This window comes from Pararge aegeria, chromosome 23 (assembly GCF_905163445.1).
Source record: "Pararge aegeria chromosome 23, ilParAegt1.1, whole genome shotgun sequence".
NCBI lineage: Eukaryota > Metazoa > Arthropoda > Insecta > Lepidoptera > Nymphalidae > Pararge > Pararge aegeria.
The window spans coordinates 10106027-10124122 of record NC_053202.1 but is presented as its reverse complement, the minus strand read 5'-3'; the positions used below and the strand labels follow the sequence as shown (position 1 = coordinate 10124122).

At 35.5% G+C, this 18096-nt stretch overlaps 1 protein-coding gene across 1 annotated transcript in view; it reads right to left on the bottom strand.

Moving 5' to 3' along the window:
• LOC120634049 (potassium channel subfamily K member 18) overlaps window positions 1–18096 on the bottom strand; it is a 65107-nt gene that overhangs the window by 23597 nt on the left and 23414 nt on the right. The window lies entirely within an intron of this gene.

Here is an 18096-nt window from a genome sequence, read left to right as displayed (position 1 = left end):
ATGACTTCAATAGTTATTGACCATGTTTTGTAGCTATAAGTCATCTCTGGTACGCAATGTGCGATGACTTATGCGATGACTTATGCGATGACCTACAGGCACGGAGAAAATTTTTACTGTTTTTCTCTGAAGTGATTTTAATTGAAAAAAAAACCTCCGCTGGACCGTTGCCTGTAAAAGTTGGTACGAATTATAATAAACTCTTTCCATAGCATAAAACAAAGTCACTCTCTCCATCTGTACGCTTAAATGTTTCAAAACAGTAATAGAAAAATTCAGTAATAGATAGATATATATATATCGAACCAATGCCCTAAGACCAGTGGCATCTGTGCATATATGCAATTCATATATGCACAGATGCAATGCCTACACTCAAAATTTCACTCGAATAGGAAGAGGACTTTTCCATTTTATACCATTTTCTAGCTTTATGCCTACCCTGGTCAATACTTTTGGGCACGCCACTGCCTAAGACAAAGTAAGTTAGGTTAATTTAACATCAACGTCATACGACAACGAGTTCAGAGCGTGCAAATTTCACACTAAGGGTGCTGTATAATATGTATTTCAGTCATAAAATCTTGTTTATAAACCATTACAGTACAGAGCATGTAAACTGGGTTGTTAACAGATAAGTGGCCTAGTTTTCATTTTAACAGCGTACACAAATTATAAACTTCAATTTCACAGAATTTTGAACATTTCGTGACGTGGCAAGTATTAGTATATAACAGGTTTTGTTTTTGACATTGACTTCCTATTATAGCAGCTAGTTTTTGAAATATCCTTGCTAATTTTATAAATGCAAAAGGGTGTTTGTCTGTTTGGCTGTCTGTCCTTCCTTCACGCGCTAGATAAGTAACGAATCAACTTGTTTTAGTTAAAGGATGGAGTGTAACATAGGCTGTTTTTTATCCCGGGTAAACAAACGGTTCCCACGGGACAACAACGGGGGAGTAACAAACCGTAAAAAAACGCGGACGAAGACGCTGGTAATAGCTAGTCTCAGTATAAATGAAATTAAAAGATCTATTAACTCTCATCAAACGCGTTTGCCCCGGATTGTTCTATTAAGCGAATTATTTATGAGTTCTCTTTAAGCGCCACTCGTTATAGTTTTTTATAGATCTTTTTTCTTAAAAATTATCTTTCTTCATTTTAAGATTTAGAGTTTGTTTGCAGTGGGAATGTATTTTTCACAGAAATAAGAACATACTATATATATGTATATTGTATGTTCTTAATCCTGTACATATATGTATATTATATGACGGCCGATATAATATAGTCTTAGATCAACAGGAGCATAGCACCATTGACGAATGTCACAAAATCGGGGTTTTTATCATTTCAAGAGCTTCCGCTGCGTAAACGGTTAGAGTTTCGATAAAATCAAATATGTCAGAGTTTTTCGGCTTTTAAAGTTCTAAAAAAAGTTCCGCGAAAGCATGTCTATGTGTTAAAAATGAATTATATTTGGCCGCTTGTCATAAATATATTGTGAGGCCCATGTAGGTATTTTTTTTTATTTATCATTTAATTAATGTTGCTAAAGCAATAGCTCCGCTACATATTTTCGTTCAAAATCTAAAATGATAATAAACACTTTAAATGCTGTGTAATTTCCATTTTAATTTCGTTCGAGAGTTCGTGTGCCATAAATATTGGCGTAATCTCCGGCTTCCTTAGAGAATGTAGGTTAAATGCCGAAATCTTTATCTTTGGCGATGTTTCGCAAACAATATACTGCACTGGTATTGTAGTCGTTTCTTTACACGAACCTTTATCGTATCTTTTTTATTTGTAAGTAGCTATCCCCTCCGGTTTTACTCGCTTTTACTTCGGTCGATTGGCGCAGTGGGCAGCGACCCTGCTTTCTGAGTCGAAAGCCGTGGGCTCGATTCCCACAAACTGGAAATGTTTGTGTGATGAACACGAATGTTTTTCAGTGTCTGTGTGTTTATCTGTATTATCTAAGTATTTAAATGTATATTATTCATAAAATTATTCATCAATCATCTTAGTACCCATAACACAAGCTACGCTTACTTTGGGAGTAGATGGCGCTGTGTGTAGTATATTTATTTATATATTTACTTAAGGTCAACACGTTAGGTTTTTTAGCAAAATATAGGCAGCTTATAGAGAGCCAACGTATATGATATGATTCACCTTAATAAGATGAAGATGTTAAGGAAAAACTTTATTAAAACTTTTTATTATATACTAAGCTAGTCGCGTCCACATAACATGCCTTAAAATTGACGATGATTTAACAATCAGAAATTAAAATAATTTTTATTTTATTCATTATTTTCGACATAATTTGGATTATTCCAGTCTGCCCCCTACTCTATTTTTTTCAGGGGGGCAGATATGAATCAAAATAAATATTAATATCTGTCCAGTATTTTTAGGTTTATCGATTAACAACAAAAAAATCTTTCCTTTTAAAAAAAATCGTATAGATCTAAAAGTTTATGTCTTAAAAATTCAATATTATTAAGCAAAATAACTAAGGTATATAAAAAGCAAGACAAAACAAATGAATAGAAGCTTTAAAGAAAATTGGAACATAAATAAAAATCCGCGGGGACACTTTACCAATTTTGCGAAACAACTTCACCTCGCCAAAGTTCAAAGCTGAGGATTTCGTCAAATCAAATCAAATCTCGGCTCTTCGGGAGTCTCATTAGTCGTCGGGAAAGTTATTAAGAGATTAGAATTAATTGAAACATAATTACGTAATGTATTTCAATTTGGCTTTCACTTCTACAACTTCTCGCCCTTTATCCCACGTCATACGGTGTCGACATAATATATGTTAACGCCTGACATCGGGAAGTATCTTTGCATAGTTAGAGTCCATTCAGGATTGAAGGGTTTCGATAATACAGTCGTATTTATATACAAATACTCACCAACTCAATGTCATGATCATTGGTTGTTAATCCCTATCCCTATCCCTACTAATATTATAAATGTCAATAAGTTTGTTTGTTACGCTTTCACGCAAAAACTACTCAACCGATCCGTATGAAACTTGTACACATATTCTTGGAAGTGTTAGAAGTAATATAGGATACTTTTGAACCCGACATTAAGCTCGGTTCCTTTGGGAGTGAGGATGAGTGTTTGACGATTTTACACCATAGCTCCGACAAATTATAACCGTTTCAAATAATTATTTTTGTACCATAGAGGTTATAATAAGTGTTTAATTTTGCCCAAACTATGGTTAGAGTTAGAGGACAGAACTCCTCAGCGGACAGCAGCAAACCCCTCATTTTAGGCTTAGCTATACTGAATACTTTATTTTTTTTTAGATCTACAACTAAATTTAATGAAACATCAAAAAAACTAAATCAAACGCATCCGAAGTCCCGGGTAAAATCTATTAAATATATTTTAGTTGTTTATTGAAAACTATTCATTAATTAAATAATTTTTATCAGCGTATTTGTACAAAAACCTAATCAATCTTATTAATATCTGGCAAATATGAATTTATAGTTTATCATCATCAGGCCAATAAAAGAGTCTTTGCCCCATAATAACTATGATACTGGTTGCGCTTCGATAATGGTATATTGCTTATATGGTTTATTATAATTTATGCTCGTATGAAAGCTTTCATACGGGGGCAATCCAAAAAGTTAGAATAGAAATAGAATAGAAAAACTTTATTGCAACACAACAAAAAAAAGGAAAATACAAGGAAAACAGTAATAGTACTTAGTGCTAGGGTGCAAAGGCGGCCTTATCACTAAAAGTGATCTTTTAAAGGCAACCTGAGCGTACGAAGCCGATAAAAGAGTGGAAAATGGATGGTGCATAAAGTAAGTTACAAAAACAAAAAAAGAAATGTAATATAAACTTACATGAACATACATACTACATTTACATATTAACTACACAAATACCAACATAAATTTATATATACTATGATAGATATATGTGATATATATTTATGCTATTATAAACTTACATACTACTCAATTACATAGATAAGTAATAATTCTTTAAGCGATGTTTAAACAGGTGAATGGTTTCGGAATGACGTATTTCCCAGGGGAGCGAGTTCCACAGTGTTACAGCTTTAACAGTGAATGACTCGTTATAGCGCTGAGAGCGAGATAAGGGAATCTCAAGCTTGTTGTCATTCGCCGACCGGAGACTGACAAGATGCTGAGAGAAGGAAAAACGCTCTTTAAGGTAAAGCGGAGAGATAGGACTATATAGAAGAGAATAAAGTAAAGTAAGAATATGGATATTCCGCCTATCATTAACAGTTACCCACTTGAGTTGCTGACGGTAATGAGTAATTTGGTCAAATTTCTTAAGCCCAAAGATTAAATCTTATGATTAGATTTTGGAGCCGCTCAAGTTTATTAAGAAGGTACTGGGGTATATCAGAATAGCACGTGTCTGCGTAGTCCACTATAGGAAGTAAAAGAGAGTGGGCCAGACAAATTTTGGTACGAATAGGTAAAAAGTATTTCCACCTTTTAAGCCTACCAATTACAGCGTAGATCTTGCGACTAAGCTCGGATATTTGAGGACCCCACGAGAGCGTATTATCCATGATAATACCCAAGTTTTTAACAGAACTGCTGAACTCAAGTATAGCGCCATCAAAGACTACAGAAGGAAGAGACGAGAAGCTAACTTTAGAGATTTGCTGCCGGCTGCCGATTAAGATGACCTGGGATTTACTAGCATTTATAGACAACCCACTCGATTTACTCCATGAACTAATTAAGTTCAGGTCCGAATTCAAACGAGTGATAGCGCCCGATATGTCATCAACAGAGGTTGACGTATAAATCTGCAAGTCATCAGCATAGAGATGGAAAGACAGCGAAAGCAAATCTGTCAATGAGTTCAAAGTTCTATATAGTTTGTAATAAAAAAAAAAAAATATTTGTTTGCGTCCGCAATTGGCAAAAGCAGGTATAAAGACTTATCATATATCGATAAGTACAATCGGTACCGACTGCCACATCACTACTTTCTCGACGACTAAGTGAGTGCTTTGTACGTAACCGTTGCATAGTTCCGAGTACTACCCCCACTTAAATTATAAATATAGGATTAAAATCATGATAAAATAAATGCATATAATTTTATTAATAAACGTACGTCTGTACTAAATTCTACGTAAAACAAGTTATTATCATCTGTTATGTGGCTCAATAAGTTGTTAAAAATGTTTAGTTTATATGCTGTAAAGTTTTATAAAGTTGTTGTAACCTGCTAAACTGTAAGTAATATATTATTTATTGGTTTAACCTAGGCTAGTCACTAGGATATGAACTGTAATACAATTATTTAATTAATAAAGATATTTTAAAAACAAAACAAGCAAACTTTATGCTCGTCACAATAAAGGAGCTGATGGTGAAGTGCCAAGAGAACTCCTCAAGCATCAACGCCCCAGCTACGGCAAAATATTTTTTTTGTAGAAGGTTATAAACAGTATACATTCGGCTACTATAACTAATTGTAGCAATTCTGTGTTCCTGCCTAAATAGACGAACTTTTCGAACGAAGATTCAGCTCTACGCCAATCTACAAGTGCTTAGAAAGTATCATAACTTGACTACTGTTTAAATTATTTTGCATTATTTTTTCCATTTTCCCTTTTTGTGTTATACAAGCGTGTTATTTTACAGCACAAATAAATATTATACACCTACTCTATTTACTTCATTTTCAAATGCGTTATTGTAAACACTGATTCCTGTGGTCTATACAACGGACGTCTTGTAGTATCGCGTAGAATTTCTGATTTCCCGTAGGACTAAGAAATTTTACCGCTATGGCCGTTGCCAGTGTCCGGGAAATAAACTAAGGAATTTGTTTTATAATATACTAGCTTTTGCCAGCGAGTTTGTCTGGGTTTGAAATCCCACAGAAACCCAACTTTTATGCCCGGGAATAAAATGTAGATTGTAAATATGGCCAGCTCCAAAATGCAAACTGGGAAATTCCTATTATGAATTTGACAAAGATAAGTTTAACTAAGCCATTCATATGCCATGATAACGAATGCTTTTTTTTTAAATCTGTGGGTAGCTTATAAATATTATCGATATGTCCATCCTCCTTTATGTGTGCCGAGTTTTGTTTTGTTCAACTGTCGAGGTGATTATAGGTAACAAACAAACAGACATACTTTTTTTTACAAACATATCAAACGATTTTTAGGTAGAAAATTATCATAATAATTGTTTTTGCCTCGAGGATACAAGTTATATCTATGTGGAATGTTGTGTAGCAAGACATACATAAATAATAAACATTTTCACATTTTGTGGTAAACGTTTAGAACATTATAGGTAAAATAATAAATGTCAACTGCTAAATGGTATCAAGTGACAAATCTTATTCGAGAAACACTACTAGAGTGGAGGGGTTTTTGATGCTTCTGTATTAGTCGTGTACACAGTTTCTGTATGTTCTTACTTCAGTGGTTTTTTAAATATCTTATACAAGAGTTCTACGACATACCTAATGTTTTGCGAATTTAATTTTTTATTCAAAAGGTTCACCGCACAGCGATTCACACTGAATAAATTCATTCAAATGCTCTTTCACAAATTAAATTGTCAATCAATCCGGTCAATTAACTAGGTAAAACTATTTTAACAATTTTACAATCGAAAATTTCATTTGTATTGACGCGTTGCGGGGAGTCCGATTCATTTAAATCTATTGTATATTCATTTTATTTTGCTGTTTATATTGTAGTGTTTGTGATGGGATTGCTACGCTCAAAAACTAACATTTTTGTGGCGCGTTGATTCGCTGTAAAAATAGAAATAGACAAAATATCACGCATTAGAGAATTCCGATTCGATATGCTTTATAAAAACTATACACAGTCCTATTTGTTCCGCGAATATATGAAATACTAAATGTTGATCGTATACCTCGTCCGCGTTTATTACGATTCTCAAAAAACCCCGTGGGTTTTATATGTTTTCCAGGGATAAAAAGAAGCCCATATTACTCGCCATGAGCGTGCCCAGAGGGAGGAACGGAGGAGGGAGGACGGAACAGGAGGGAGGAGTGCCCTGGAAATCTCGCAGAAAATGTATGAACTTTCTACAAAAATGTATGCCAGATATACAGACAAAAATTAAAAAAAAAACAAAAAAACAAAAAAAATCCGTGGGCGATCTGACCTAAGAAAATCTCACTTGGACAAAAGCGTGCTAAACCCTCGCACCAATACTCGCACTCTGGATAGACGGGCTACAGATCTCAGTACACGGTAGTAATAGTGTTAGGATTTCAATTGAACTAGCGTTATAGTTTCCACTTGTTTGTTATTTTTTAAATTTAATATTACTTTAGTGCTATACAATAATTTAACTTAGATAATCGTTAACACTAAAAGTTTACCAATATTTAAAAAACTTGTTATTGAACATGTACAAAATACCGATCAGTTACTCGTAAGTTAATGTGACCTCTTTCTATAAAACGATTTGTATTATCGCTCGCTAACTTTTTCTTTAACCACCCGCAAAATTTTTTACTTTTAAATAATATGGTACATTTGTAAAGCACTTTGAGATTTTGTATCTACTAATTTTAAAATATTATTGTATTCTCGATGTAAGTGAAAGTTTTGAGAAATAAATGTCTTTAAGCAGATTTCTGAACGAGACGATCGGTTGTCATTCTCCGATTGGTCAACGCCGGTAGACGCATAACGGCGGGAACCAATCAAATTGATTGGATGCTACCTGGACGGCTGTGAGTTTTGGCGGGAGATTGGGGTTTTTCTTCTTGGCGGGTGGGATCAGTCTCTGTAGGGTCAGAGTTTGTAAAACAATAAGTTCATGTTGTCATAGTTTATAAAGAGAATTAATAAAATGATATTTGTATGGTACGTTTATTCTATATTCAATTCTAACAGTAGCATATAGGACGCTGCCGCCCATATTCCATCATATTCCCTTAGTCTAATCTTTTTTTTTTGGTGACGGGGGTAATCTCCTAATTACAAGATACGTGACTTATTGGGGGACAAAATTGGGTTATGTGGGATTTCTACCCACTAAAACGAAGAAACACCCATCCCACCTGACCACCCATTGGGAGAGGCCTTTAATTCAACAGTGGACTGTTATAGGCTATTTATGAACGAATTGATGAAAACTAAGAGCTCCTACTAAGAACGCACCAGCCTCCCTTGTAAGACGCCCTTTAGGCCCTTCCCGGGGAAAACGCTTCCCCAAATTGATTTGCCTGGCTGCGAGCCACGGCACAGGCAGCCGTCAAATTGCAGTCTTCCCGGGGCCATAGGATGTTAAAGAGTGAACGCCCAAATCCCCCACTCAGAGCTTGTGGCCCATTAGTCGCCACCTACGACACCCCCGGTAAGAACAGGGGTGGTAACAACTATATTCTGATCAGCCATCACCACACAGCACCCTTTAAATATTTCACCCTTAACTCATACATTCTAGTTGAAGAGAATGCAAATAAAAACGCTAGTATGACATACGTCCGGTATTATATGAGGGCAAGATTTAACTGTCGGTTAGTTACGACCAATAAAGCGAGAAAACTCGTAAAAATTCTCGTTAATTTCCCATTAATGCGTTATTACACTATACTGAAATACACTGAATGTATTGTTGAGGTTATCTTTTACTCTATTAATTCTGTACTGTACAACTTCCTATCATTACCATGTCATTATTATATCATGGCTGGACGTTCACGGCCCAACAAACGTCTTTTATATTATTGCTGTTTATGAAGTGTATGAATGCTTTCCAAGCAAATTTTCTGCGATAGGTAATTTTTAATTTGATTTGACATATCTACTCCTTGTTTTATTGACTTTTATTGAAAGGGTGAGTTTTTGATTTGGTTTGATTTGACATACTCCTTCATTTTTTTTTTTAAATTTTGACGGCCGAGTGGCGCATTGGGCAGTGACCCACTGAGTCCAAGGTCGTGGGTTCGATTCCCACAAGTGGAAAATGTCTGTGTGATGAACATGAATGTTTTTCAGTGTCTGGGTGTTTATCTGTATATTATAAGTATTTATGTGTATAATATTCTTATAAAAAAAAATATTCATTAGCTAACTTAGTACCCATAACACAAGCTACGCTTACTTTGGGGCTAGATGGCGATGTGTGTATTTTCGTAATATATTTATATCTATATTTATTATATTTCTAAATTTTTTAATGCATATAAAAAGTCTTTCATATTTTTAGTGACTTTAAATTATAGGCTCATATTTCGATATGATTTGACATACTTAAACCGTGCTTTGAGTGACTTAAAATGAAAGAATGAATATTTGAATCGATTACACATACCTACCAATTCTTTGAGTGACTTAAAAACCAATGGGTTAATTTTTTTATTTAATTTCACATACTCTGTTTTATTTATTAATTTTTAAGTGTATATAAAAACTCCTTCCTTTTTTGAGCGAAAACAAAAAAACATAATAAGCCCGCGGGATTTTTGAAGAACCGTTAAGAACGCGGACGAGGTACACGGGCATCAGCTAGTATTTTATATATTACCGGAACAAATAGGACTGTGTATAACTTTATAAAAAAATATTGAATCAAAATAAATAAACAATAAATAAACATACTACTAAAATACAAAAAGGGAAGAAAAGCTGGTGAATTTTTCATTTTATTTCATTTGACAAACTCTTTTCATTTTATTAATTTTTAAATTGGAAGTATAAAAACTCCTTTCTTTTTTAAGCGACTCAATAAACTAAGGATGAAAATTTGATTTGAAACGCAAATATTCCAGTAAAAGCAAGTTTACTTCACCTTAAAATGGATTACATGTCACATCAATAGTCATGTACAAAATAAGAAACAGCAGGCACTCTGGCAGACAATGAAAGCGATGCGTAAAAAAATGTAGCATAGGACCGGTATGGTGCGGCAAACGGTAACTATCAAGTGCGTTGCAGCTATTACCAGATACTTTCGAATAGAGAACCGCTGCTTCGGAGGTTTGCCAGTACATATATTGGTAATAATAGGAAACACAATTTTAATATGGCAATCAAAATATGTGCCAAAACAAAACGCTTCTATTAAAAAATGACTAATTGGACACTATCTCTTTCCCTCTCATTAAAGCTCTTATCTTTATTTCCTTCCCACCCGTCCTTTGGGGTTATATAAATTATTATCGTTTCGCATAACGCCTCATTGAGTATTGTGGTGGTAAATTAATTGTGTGTAAGTGAAATAAGTGACACGCTGAATTCAAGAAGGGGTACCGTGAGTTGATTCTTTTTAGTGTGTGATGTGAAGTGATCTAAATTCTATTGTATTTTAATAATAATTCGATTAAGTATAGCCTTTTGTTTAATTTGATATTGTTTAATCTTTTTTCCTAATTTTGTAACTTTTAAATGCATATGTTACAAAGAGCTAAGTCTGAAATAAAGATTATTATTATTATATCACCTTGCTAGATTTGCGTAGATTTGTTTTTGTTTTTGACAGTGCGTCAAAAACAAAAACAAATCTCAAAAGATCGTTTTTTTTTTTCATAACGGTAGTTCAGGGGTTCGAGAATAACATTTGTGTATACACGTTCACGCGAACGAAGACGCGGGCAACAACTGATAAAATTATAAACTCGCAAAATAACATATTAAATCAATGTGTTTAACTTTGTTTATCTGTTATTTTTCTCGTCCCGTCCGCAGTCCGCTGAACAGTTCAAAACTGGGAACTAGATTTGTGGTTACAAGTTATCAGTTACGTTTTATTCACGTTATAACATTGAATGTAAATAAATAGTCGATCTGATTCATTTATTTATTTTAAAACAGCGTAGCGCCTGAACAAATAGCGACATGTTGAAATTTTGTTCTAGCGATGCATATAAAATTACAGGGCTTTTATAACTGGGTTTGTCGACCTCCTGGCGTGAGCGCTGTGGTTTTAAGTTGGGTTCGCTTCCCGGCAGGTGAGATTTTGGAATTTATTATTTCCGAATTTTCTCTGGTCTGGTCTAGTTGGAGGCTTCGGCCGTGGCTAGTTACCACCCTACCGACAAAGAAGTGCCTCTAAGCGATTTAACGTAATAGGTATGATGTCTAGTAGAAACCGATTAGGGGTAAGGGCTAAATATAACTGCCATAATCCCTAAAAGGCTAGTCCGCTACCATCTTAGACTCGTGCATAGAGGTACATGGACAGGGTATGCAGATGATATAAAATGGAGAAAATCTCCAGTACGAGTTTTAAAAACCTAAGGATAAGCATGTTAAGAGTTATAAAAAACCCACCCATATGCATGCCCTATATGCACGCCACTTCTTAGAGTGCATCATTACTTACCACAAGGTCAGATTTAAGTCAACTTGTAGTGTAATAAAAAAAAACTGGAGGCTAGGATAAAACCTAACCGGGATTTTTAAAGCACCTGAAAATTCAAAATTAAAAAAAAAATTCAAAATCAAGTTTATGTATGAAAGAACCGTTAAATCAATAGTCTATAACAGTCCACTGCTGGGCTAAAAGCCTCTCCCAACGAGAGGGATTGCCCATAATCCCCACGCTGGGCAGACGGGTTGGTGATCGCAGAAGATGGCAGAAGTAGTACAGAGGACACTGCTTAGTTATAATTAAAAGGACAATTTAATTGAAGCCACTAAGTTGTTTTAATATTGGTACGGATATAATGAATCTACTTTTCAACCACTACTGATTCAAAAAAAGAAGGAGGTTCTCAATACGTTATGTTTTTTTTTTATTCAATTATTCCGCCAATTATAAACAGATTTTTTATTTTTTTTAATTCTTTTCCAATTTTAATTCGGTGAAGATTTCCTAGAAAAATCGAGGGAACATTTCAAATATTAGGCATTAGGCACGGCACACCTATAGAAACTTGAGTATTTTTTTAAGGAACTTGTGCATCTTCTTTTAAAAAGCACCATATGGTTAGGTAGAACTTATGTAAAGACCACGGATGGCTACCGGAACTATACTTCTAAACATGTTACACTATAATTACTATAACACGGGTTGCGCTACGATTATGGATACGGTATGGAGCTGCTAAGTAATTTATGCTCGTCGCAGCAAAACAAACTGATGGTAAAGTGCTGGGAGAAATCCTCAACCATTAATAACCAGGCCTCGGGAAAAGCAATATCTTGCGAAGGGTTATGAGCAGTTGACATTTGGCTATTATAACTTAGATAATTGCATAACTGACTACTAAAAAGCAAAAAAACAATTTGTTGTCACCACACGGCAGTGGCGGAACTGTACTAATACTATGGGTCTGTGTTCGTTTGTTGTCAACCGTTAAGCCGAACTTAATGAAAGTTTATTTATTTAAACTCTTTCTTTGTACACCACTACACAGTTAGGAAAATAAAGGACGAAAATAGAGGAACACAAAAAACTGGAGTAGAATACAAAAGGCGGCCTTATCGCTTAAAAGCGACCTCTGCCAGGCAACCTTAGGATTAGGAGACAACAAGAGCGAGAAAAAAAAGTGGTGTAAAATTATTATAAACCTACATTCAAATAACTACATACGAATACATAAACAAAATATACACAAATAAAAACATAAAATAAAATATTCATATATATATATATAAATAAATATAAAAATAATAAACTAATATATATTATGAAAAGCTATATTAATAAATAGATGATGTAAAAAAATAAAAATAACCAGTCGTCTTATTGCGCAAGATAATAAGCTTTAACTGCATTTTTAAACATATCAAGCGATTTTGCACATAGAAAGTTTGCACATCAATTAACAACAAATTAACAAGAATTTGGCAAAACTTCTGTAATTTCGGTATCCGACACCACCGAAAAGAAACTAGTTCAAACATTAGTATTTTCAATCTTCCTCTATGGTTCTGAGGCGTGGACAATTCGAGCGGCCGAAAGGAAAAAAATAGATGCCTTCGAAATGTGGTGTTGGAGAAGGATGCTACGTATACCATGGACCGCTAAGAGAACTAATATATCGATCCTCGAGCTGCTACTTATTAACACCAGCCACCAGGCTCTCCACATTGTGCTACAAGAATATTCTTTAGCTACTTTGGCCACCTTGCTCGACGCCTGCCCAGTAATATGGATAAATTAATTCTTGTAGGTAAGGTGGAGGGTAAAAGACCACGTGGCCGATCACCTCGTCGCTGGTCTGACCAGGTTTTGTTTGTTTGTTTATAAAATATCTTTATTAATTAAATAATTGTATTACAGTTCATATCCTGGTGACTAGCCTAGGTTGAACAAATCAATAATATACTTACAGTTTAGCAGGTTACAACACCTTTTTAAAACTTTACAGCATATAAACTAAACATTTTTAACAACTTGTTGAGCCACATAACAGATAATTATAACTTGTTTTACGTAGAACTTAGTACAGACGTACGTTTATATAAAAATTAAATGCATTGAACTGTTAAAGATATTAATCCTATATTTTTAAATTAAACGAGGGTAGCACTCGGAACTATGCAACAGTTACGTACAAAGCATTCACTCAGTCGTCGAGGAAGTAGTGATGTGGTAGTCGGTACCGATTGTACTTATCGATATATGATAAGTCCTTATACCGGCTTTTGCCAATTGCGGACACAAGCGAATTTTGATGTTTTTTATTACAAACTATATAGAACTTTTTGGATTGCCCCAGTATGAAAGCTTTCAAGGTAGGTAACTTAATACGATTATGTAAGGACGAAAGATTGGTTCGGAAAGAGGTATTATTATAAGCGGATTTTAATGCTTTATTTTGCACTACTTGTAGTTTCGTATAATTCGAATTACACGTACTACTCCAAACCGGACATGCGTAAGTGATGCAAGGTCTTACTAGTGAAGTGTATATTTTAAGTTTGGTGTTAGGGTGATTTTCGGTTTATAAGTGGGTGAACCGCGCTAAGTGCTTTATTCTTGAATTAGATAGATGCTCCGTCCAATTGAGTTTTTTGTCAAGAGTCACACCCAGATATTTAATTGATTTGCCCCAAGGAATCTCATAACCAGCAATAGAAATTTTTCTGTTAGGCAACTTCCGGCTTCGCGTAAAAAGTATAGCTTTAGTCTTACTTTCGTTGAGTTTTAATTTCCATGATGTAAAAAAGTTACTCAACCCCTTTATAGCCCACTGGAGTCTACTAATAATTATGTCTACGTCCTTAGATGAGGTAAACGATGCCGTGTCATCAGCATAACACGCCAAATTTGTCCACGGTTGTATGGGAATATCATTCACATAAATTTTAAACAGAAGGGGGCCGAGAATGGAACCTTGTCGTACGCCAGCAGGTACAGCTCTTGGTTTTGAGTGACTTTCACTGATATGTACCTTAAAGGAGCGACCATCGAGGTAAGATGACACTAATTTGGTCAGACTAACCGGAAAACCCTGCATTAACATCTTATAGAGTAGTCCTCTGTGCCAGACAGTGTCAAATGCTTTCTCTAGGTCCAATAAGAACATCCCAGTTGAGCAACCAAGGTTTAAATTATGGGATACGTGCTCAGCGACTCTGGCTAGTTGTTGAACAGTGGAATGATGTTCTCTGAATCCAAACTGTTCGTTAATTAGGAATGTTTTGGCAGTCCGTAACAGCTGTTTATGTATTACTTTCTCAAACACTTTGCCCACCGCGGGAAGCAAGCTTATAGGCCTGTAACTAAGTGCTATAGCAGTGTCTGTGCCAGATTTGTGTATGGGTATAACTTTAGCTCTTTTCCATATGTTAGGAAAGTAAGACATTCTCAAACATGTATTAATTATTTTAGTTAAATAAACTTCGGCCTTTTGCGGTAAATTGCTTAGTAGGTAATTATTTATCCCGTCTTCACCTGGAGCTTTCCTGAGCTTTAGACGTCGGAGGGTTTTACACAAAATGTTACTCCCTCGCATGCTTCTATCCCGAGTGCTTCTACTAGGTCATTCACAACTAAGTCCATATTGCTACTCCAGTTAGACGTTAATTTCATATTCTGTTGAAATGTATCAGCCAGTATCTCAATTTGCAATTGGACGTCGGATACCATAGTACCGTTGTGTTTTAAAGGAGGAATAATTATAGGTTTTGCTTTGAACTTTCTAACCAGGTTCCATAGATCATTTTGGCATCTATCGGCTTTAGCCAGTGTCTCTGCCCATATCTCATCATTATGCTTGGCAATGCATTCATCGATAGTAGCCTGCATAAAATTAATTTGGGTTCGTAATGCTCTTTTTTCCAGTACTGTTATTTGTGTTTGTTTCCGTTTACGAAGTCGATTTTTCTTTTTTATTAACCTTCTAATATAACGCGGTAGAGGTACAATTGAATCGCAAGCAGTCCTAGAGGGTATTGCTATGTTTTAAGCTTGATGGAGCAAATCGGTAAAATAACTAATGGCCTTTTCAACTTCAAATGTATTTGGCAGTATGTGTGATGAGAGTTGTAAGTTTCTGTTAATATGAAGGCGATATAAATCCCAAGCGGCTTTGCTGTATACATATTGTAGTTTACTGACACGATGAAAAGATAATAATATGTCAAAGCAAACGGATAAATGATTTGATGACAAGGCGGTGATGGCTATGGGTTGAGTTATATCTGCGAGATTTTTGGAAATAACGAGATCGGGTAAGGTAGGTGTGAAATCAGTTTGATAATGGATTAATGTTGGTGCTAAGGGTGCATGTAGGTTGTAGTCATTGTTTAATAGATAATTAAATAAGGCATTACCCCGACCATTATTAATGTTTCCGTACCAAAACTTATGCCGGGCATTAAAATCTCCCATAAGAAGAACTTTACTGTCCATCTTAAATAACACGTCTAGATCACTGCCTTTAAGAGAAAGATTTGGAGATTGATATATAGAGACTAAAGTATATTTTAATGCTGCATGATTCAATTGAATTGCAACCGCTTCAAGATGTTCAGTTGGTGGTACACTAATGTGTGAATGTTCGATATTAGCTTTTACTAGTATTGCAACGCCTTGCCCACGTCCAGACATATGTTTATCTTGTCGGTAGCATTTATAATAAGGTAAGTTAAAGTGTATTTGTGGGTCTGACCAGGTAAAGTCGCTCACAGGCCTCCCTATCACAGAAGCTATCAAAAAGACCGAGGATAGAACAGGATGGAACGCTGTAGTAAAAATCGCCACGAAGGAACTTGAATCTGGGCACGACCTTCAGTAATGAAGTAAACGACGAAGAAGAAGAGTCAATTTCCATTATGTAGTACCGAGTAGTAGTTTCCATCATGGAAATAATAATAATAATAAATAAATAAATAAATATACTACGACAATACACACATCGCCATCTAGCCCCAAAAAAACGTAGCTTGTGTTATGGGTACTAAGATGAATGATGAATATTTTTATGAATAGGATACATAAATACTTATAATATACATATAAACACCCAGACACTGAAAAACAGTTGTGGGAAACGAACCCACGGCCTTGGACTCAGAAAGCAGGGTCACTGCCCACTGCGCCAATTGGCCGTCAAATGAAATGGAATTAGCGTAATATTTATCGCGGAAAACTGCTGGTAAAGTTACCTTGGTAAGTTAATTAGGCGCTTTACCGGTTAACTTATCTTAGTAAAATATTGCATAGCAGTTTTGCATTTTAGAGATGGTTTTTTTCTCGTGGGGAAATCCTCATGGACGATGGAAAAATGCAGTGGTTATGCCGCACTCTTACCGACTAAAGCCCAACGGTATTCCAACCCGTCGCCTGATGACTGGGCCACGGAAACGCTTTTGCACAACGAAGCCACCGGCGCCCACCGATGCTAAAAAACCTACCCTAACTTTGAAAAACGTTGGTCACTTCCGACCCCCATTTCACCCTGTCAGAGTTATATTTCTGAAATAAAAACTAGCTCTCTTTTTAATTCTTCACTAATCCCACTAACGCCTTCCCAAAATTGACCCGCCCAAACGGATAGACAGTCAATTATTTAAAGGCAGTTTTCTTTTTAAATCACTGTTAGACAGTTAAATTTTTTTTTTTATTTCTATTGAGTTATGAAATATTCAAGTAATAAGAGGCGTTTGAAAACACAGGTGGATACTACAATTGTATTTATTTCCAACGTTCTGACGATTAGTTCAACGAGAACGCAGGTAATATGGTAAAAATACCCACACCGACGAAAACTTCGCGACAGTTTCCGTAACTCAAACATAATTATGAGCGAACAATATTATGTCGTCACATACAGAAATAACACGACACTCATACAGTCAAACTCAAGGGAAATTGGTTTATTTCTTACTACCAAATTGGTTTCTTAGAATCACTTTATATTTTTAACGATGAGCTTTGGAAGTGGTCAGTCGTTTTTTGCTGTGAAGACAGGTAGACAACGCCAATTTTATAACTACGGTCTAATACTGAGATTTTGGGAAAAAAAAAACAATTACAGATTGCACGTCTTTGGGATAGAATCTGACCTCCCCGGTTCGGTGGTGGGCGTCGTATTGTTTTTCCATTATTGACAAAATTATTGTTATACATAACCTAATAAACTACGGCTTCCTTGGAAACGAAACAGGCCGTGTTCGAATCCCACATCTAACTATTCTTAAAATATCACTTGCTCCAATGGTAAAGAAAAACATCGTGAGGAAACCCGCATGCCTGAGAGTTCTCCATAATGTTCTCAAAGGCGTGTGGAGTACACCAATCCGCACTGGGCCAGCGTTGTGGACCAAGCCTAAACACTTGACCCTTGAGCAGGAGACCCGTGCCCTGTAGTGGGCCGGTTATGGATGGATATGATGATGAAGATGATGATGACTCTTTCCCTGGAGGAGTCCAGTCCATTGATTGGACACACATAATATGGTAGGTACTATATTGGTCCTGTCACAAAATGCTTTAAGCTACTACCTAATAGTTAGCGTAAAATATTAGGTATCTGTCAAAATATACCTACTCGTAATCCTTAAATTAAATAAGACACGGTAACCAAATGTCAACTCGGTAAACGAGTGAGGTTATTTTGGTGTGTACCACATTTCTGGACCGTCTCGTAAAAATAGAC